This window comes from Leguminivora glycinivorella, chromosome 19 (assembly GCF_023078275.1).
Source record: "Leguminivora glycinivorella isolate SPB_JAAS2020 chromosome 19, LegGlyc_1.1, whole genome shotgun sequence".
Classification (NCBI taxonomy): domain Eukaryota; kingdom Metazoa; phylum Arthropoda; class Insecta; order Lepidoptera; family Tortricidae; genus Leguminivora; species Leguminivora glycinivorella.
In genome coordinates this window covers 14,317,534-14,324,078 of record NC_062989.1, presented here as the reverse complement: position 1 = coordinate 14,324,078, position 6,545 = coordinate 14,317,534, and positions in this window count along the sequence as shown.

Below are 6,545 nucleotides of genomic sequence, written 5' to 3'. Positions count from 1 at the left end.
CCGTGGATATTTTGATGGATATGTGTCAATGTCGATATAAGAAAATTCATTGAAAATTGTTATTATCGCTGTGTATTTCTTTTCATGTGAAAATTATAATAGGAGGTCACAGTATAATAATCGCTCCTAAAGTAAGTGTCCCCCCCCCCGCCCCTATAACTTAAGCGAAATGATAGATCTGTGGTTAGAATCAATGTGCAGGAATCATGCAGGAATGGTGCAGGAAGAAAAACTTTCAGTGTATTTGATGTCAAAATATTTTGGTGAATTTGTAGTGTCATGAGCATGAGGTGAAAGTGTTAAACCGGACCCCAGGCTCTCATGAATGCTGGGATAACACAAGGAGGATGATGATCAGGTCCACGTGTGGAGTGTTGTGTAGTGTAGTGGTTTGATTGGTTGACTTTATTTCATATTCTTCACTCCAAGCTGCAGATGCAGGTAAGTGGAAAAAAGTTCTTTGCAGACAGTCTGACTACGCTGCTGCACTGTCGTGGATCGTGTCTTATACTATACAATACAACATAATAATATAGATACCTATAGCATCGCGGATGTATTAATTACCTATGTATTGCGACAGTAGGGATTCTGTATCAATTGTAGTGAACAGGCATCTTCTGGGCGAGCTCACTCCATCGTAGGCCACGTCTTTGGCTAGTCTGTGGCCAAGAGAAAGCCCATTTATAATAATAACTAGCTTTTTCCCGTAGCTTGGCCCGCGTTCTAAAAGTAATCTTATCAACGTTGAACTTCGGAACACTATTTCACCCCCTTAGGATGTGAATTTTGAAAAATCCTTTCTTAGTTTCTCTACACCTTATAATGAACCTACGTGCCTAATTTGGAGTCTCTAGGACCAGCGGTTTCGGCTGAGCGTTAATATGTCAGTCAGCCAGTCAGTTTCTTCTTTTATATATTTAGATAGACAAAACACCTACATGCTACTGCAGAAGGCTGCAATATTAAACACCTTGACTTACTTGACTTAATGTCCTATGTCCCCTAGGTGGGGCAGAGGGCGTCCACAGTGCGCCGCCACCTCGATCGGTCTTGAGCTTCGTGCTTCAATTCGCTCCAAGTCTTTCCAATAGCCTTAGCCTCTGCAATAATTGTCCGTCGCCAAGTTTGCTTCGGACGGCAACTTTTTCTTTTTCCTTGGGGGTTCCAGTCTAAGGCTTGCCTGGGTATATGGTCAGGACCCCTGTTTTAAACACCTGTATAATTGTAAGACAATTCTTACAACTATATGAAAGTAGCACAGGATGAAGCATACATCTTAAAACGCTTTATGTCATCTACTTGGCTTGAGCCCGTAGCTGACATTTATTGCCAGCTATTGCTGAGATGACTTGTACCTCACCACAAACGGCTTGTACCTCAGCTACCTCTGTTTCGCTGATGACATCGCAGTCTTATCCAATAGTGCACAGGAATTACAAAGTATGTTATCAAATTTGCACTCAATTAGCTACGAAATCGGTCTAGAAATGAATTTGAGCAAAACAAAAATCTTAACAAACGGAAAAGAACAACCAATATATATACAAGAAGAGGCAATTGAATATGTGAAAGACTATATATATCTGGGTAAACAAATATCTTTTGAAAGTGACAGACATGAAACAGAACTAGATAGAAGAATCACTAAAACATGGTGCAAATTCTGGAGTCTAAAAGACATTTTGAAAAACCCTCTACCGATGCCACTGAAAAAAAAAGTCATGGACACCTGCCTATTACCATGTCTCAGCTATGGATGCCAAACCTGGACCTACACAAAAGACATAAAACAAAAAATTAGAACCTGCCAGAGAGCACAAGAACGTACAATACTAAATATTAAAAAACTAGATAAAATTAAGAGCTCAAAAATAAGAGAAACAACTATGCTTGTAGACGCCCTCGAACATTGCATACACATGAAGTGGAAATGGGCAGGGCATATAGCTAGACTACCTAACACTAGATGGACCAAAAGAAGCACAACCTGGAAAGGACCACCTGGTAAACGAAACAGAGGACGACCACAGGCTAGATGGATAGATGACATAATAAAGCATGTCCCGAGAAATTGGCACACTGAAGCCCAAGATAGAGAGAGATGGCGCAAACTGGGAGAGGCCTTCACTCGCGAAGAGGTCCGCTCGTTTAAATAAAATATAACATATAGATGTAAGTAGTAATAAGTTACAAATGAGTCGGAATAAAAGGCTTTTTTATTTTATTTTATTTATTTATTGCTGAGATGATAATGGTAACTCTTCTGATAAAGGTACTCTTTTTTTTTGCCTCTCGTGTAGAAATACAAATAAACTCAATAATAACCTAACCACTAAATTAAAATTTTGAAGAAACCCCCGACCGCGAAATAGTGCACCGATTTATACACCGATACATGGCTAAGAACACTCCAGACTAACACAGCTTTCAGGCAAAAAACACTAAATCTAAATCGGTTCATCCGTTCGGGAGCTACGATGCCACAGACTGACACACACAGACAGACAGACACGTCAAACTTATAACACCCCGTCGTTGTTTTATTTTTTTTCTAAGTTTTGCATATTTTATTAACAAAACACTTGAACAAATTTTATTTAATATATTGTCTTCGGTTACCGCGATAGTTACTCATGAAATAAAACTATGGAAACAGATTAAATCGCGTATAATGAATTTAAAATAATTTAATCCGTTTACATAAATTTTATTTAATTTTTACCTGCATTTTTGTGCGTAGCTGATATTGAATATGCACGCTCATTAATTTTGGCGTATCATTAAATCACTTTCAGTCCTTATTAAAATAATACTCGAAATAGATTCCATTTTCGCACTCCGAAATAAAATACGGTGCGATTCGCAGAATTTAATTTACATATTTACTCGAAGGTGCCTAGCCGATATGACAATCGTTGACGACAGACACCGATTGAAACGAAGTCTGGCTCAGTCGTGCCAACACGGAAGAGCAATAGAGATTAGCTATAGGTATATAATACATGTGTATTTTTACATACATACATACATACATACATACAATCACGCCTGTATCCCATAAAGGGGTAGGCAGAGCACATGAAACTACTAAAGCTTCAGTGCCACTCTTGGCAAAAAAGGGGTTGAAAGAAAACGAAACTGTGGCATTGCAGTGACAGGTTGCCAGCCTCTCGCCTACGCCACAATTTAACTCAAATCCCATTGTCGCCTTCTACGACACCCACGGGAAGAAAGGGGGTGGTGAAATTCTTAACCCGTCACCACACAGGCAGGCAGGTATTTTTAGGTATTAAAAAAAACATAAACAAAAAAGTTTGCACATTTTCGGGTAGTTACAACATATGTTGGTTAACCAACCATCAAATACAAAACTAAGCGGACATGTCACCGAGCGATCAGTAAAGCTGTGAGCAAATTATGGGACGCGTTCGTGGACGCGCGTCCACTGACGCGATCTAGATAATGAATATACACTGAATTGTGCAAACTATCGGACGTAAGCCGTGGACGTGGCCTTGAGCGCACGGACGTCCGGACGTCATCTGACGAGTTGGATGTTTTATGACACACTGATCAGTCGAGGTCACCAGCCGCGTCTGTTTGACGCGTCCCATAATTTGTTCCTAGCTTTGTTAACCTCCTTATTTGGTCGTGTAACCTTTTCATTTACCCTCACGTGGTTTAAAGAGCCTTTTCAGGGTAAACTTTGTTTACCTAAATCTTATACTATTAAACGAGCAATTCTTGTATATTCATTTATTTATTTATATACATATATACCGACGATCTCGGAAACCGCTCTAACGATTTCGCTGAAATTTGTTATGTGGGGGTTTTCGGGGGTGAAAAATCGATCTAACTTATCCTTAGGTCCCGGAAAACGCGAATTTTCGAGTTTTCTCGCGTTTTTCTTCGCGCGCCGTCTCGTGTGGAGTAGTTGTATTGTTAAGAAATATTTTTTTTCGGCGATATAAGTATTATTTATTTCAAAGACTAGATGGCGACACAGGTCAAGGCTAACACGAATAGAAAAATACACTCTTTGAGCTTTTGTGGCGAAACGCGCGCCATTTCGTGTGGAGTAGTTGTGTTGTTAAGACTGAGAATTCTTTCGCTGGATGTAGGTACTATTTATTTTAGAACTAGATGGCGACACAGGCCAAGGATACGAAACAGAACCGAGTGAAGCTCGGTCGCCCAGATATTTTATATTAAAACGATTAACGGATTAACGAGTTAATGCCCAGCTATGTGTAAAATCATAAATTAAATATAACAAGATCATACCATCTCATACATTAAAATGCGACCGCCTACGAACGCGCTTACACTCCACCACACATAGGTGGCGCCATAAAAAAAAATGTCTTGTAGCTTTCGATTATACTTGTAGATGGCGTTAAGAGTCACTTTTGACATAGATTTACGGCTCAAAATTGACATTTAATGCCAATCTACAAATAATCGGTGGCAACAAGGCATTCTTTTGTGGCGCCATCTATGTGTGGTGGAGTGTAAGCGCGTTCGTAGGCGGTCGTATTTTAATGTATGGGATGGTATGATCTTGTTATATTTAATTTATGGTAAAAGGTACTTATATTTGTAAGTTTGCATGCACTTAGTATTTAATTTTTCTTAAGCCACTGTTATCTGGTCAAATCACGCATGTAGCCTAATGTGGGGGTCATCGATTAATTGCGCACTGTATTATAAACAATCACGACGGTCTGGCTCAGTTGGTAGTGACCCTGACTGCTAAGCCGCGGTCCTGGGTTCGAATCCCGGTAAGGGCATTTATTTGTGTTATGAGCACAGATATTTGTTCCTGAGTCATGGATGTTTTCTATGTATATAAGTATGTATTTATCTATTTAAGTATGTATATCGCCGCTTAGCACTCATAGTACAAGCTTTGCTTAGTTTGAGGCTAAGTTGATCTGTGTAAGATGTCCCCAATTTTTATTAAAAAAAAAAAAATAGTTTGGTTAATATGGTATATATGAAGATACAGACTGTAGCTACGATAATGATATATTATTATCGCGATAATACGTAGATTAACGCTTACGAAATATCGCAAGCGTTTGTATATTTGGCTACGTACCCCGAAGGATGCCGATGATTCTCTTCCTGTTTAAAAGCGGGTTGCGAATTTCACACATTTACATTCGTAATTTTTCAGCATTACTTACGTTCAAGTTGGGTAAATTACGCGTTGATTCTGAGGTAATTTATTTGAGTTATGACTTCTGAGCAAATTGAGATGGCTTGACTACGAAGCAAGTTTCAGTACGAATTACATTTACTTTGCCTTCTTTTGTTCACCTGTCCCGTTGTTGTCTGTAGTCAAATCTTGCAACTTAAAGGACCATGGGCAAATTTGTATGGGCACTGTCCTCACCCACCAACAGAAATGAAACATGTCTCATTTAATAGATCTTGGCAAATTGATGATTTTTAGGGTTCCGTACCAAAAAGGTACAACAGGAACCCTTATGGTGCGACTCTGTCCGTCTGTCTGTCCGTCTGTCACATTCCTAAATATCTCGAGAACTACTAATGTTATCACCTTGAAATTTGGAATAGTTGTGAACATTGTGAACCTCTACAAATAGAAGGTATAATTTTTTTAAATTTATTCATTTTAATTGTAGAAAATGGCCAAAATGAAAGGGGGGCAAACTGTAAATTTCAAGTTACTAGGTCAAGTGGGGTATCGTTAGAAAGAGCTTAAATTAAACGTAAATTTTTATAATTTTTTTGTTGTGGAAAAAAAAAGAATTTTGAAGGAAAATGTAAAAAAAAATACCGTTCCCCCCCCCTTATCTCCGAAGTTTACCAACGAAAAATATGAAAATTTTAGAAAACATTGGTTTTATGCTAAGTATTACAGGAAAAATATAATCGTGTTTGTATCTTGAAAACTTTTTTTTAATGCACAAAAAACTTTTCACATTTTTACTTTTAATTTACCCACCTTTGCGGATGTATATAGTACTTCAAATTAATACGAGATGTTACGTAAATCATCTTCTTTCTAATAAAGTAAAAATTGTTTAAATCGGTTAACATTATAAAGAATAATCCCTGAAAAACCAACATACTATGGACGCGCAAATTAGTTAGCGAATTCACCGAGAGATGGCGCTATACACAATAATGCTCATTAGTACCTATACTTTTGTCTTCTAGTAAAGTCGTTAGAGTTATGTGAAAACATGAGATTATTTTAACTGGGGAGTTGGAAAGTTTGTACGGAACCCTCGGTGGGCGAGTCCAACTCGCACTTGACCGGTTTTTTTAGTATGACGAGAATCGCCCTATGTATGGGGTTTTCTTGGAAAACCGTGTTTTGTTTTTACATATTTTTTGCTCATCTCATTGAAAGTTACAAAGAGAAGGTTGAAAAAATATTATGTTACTAACAATAATACTTCACAAAATATATTTAGGACAGAAATCTTGTTAAATGAGTTGTTACATCCGTCTACAGGCTACGGTGACTGTTTACCATCACGCAGCCCCGCATGCTTGTTTATCAA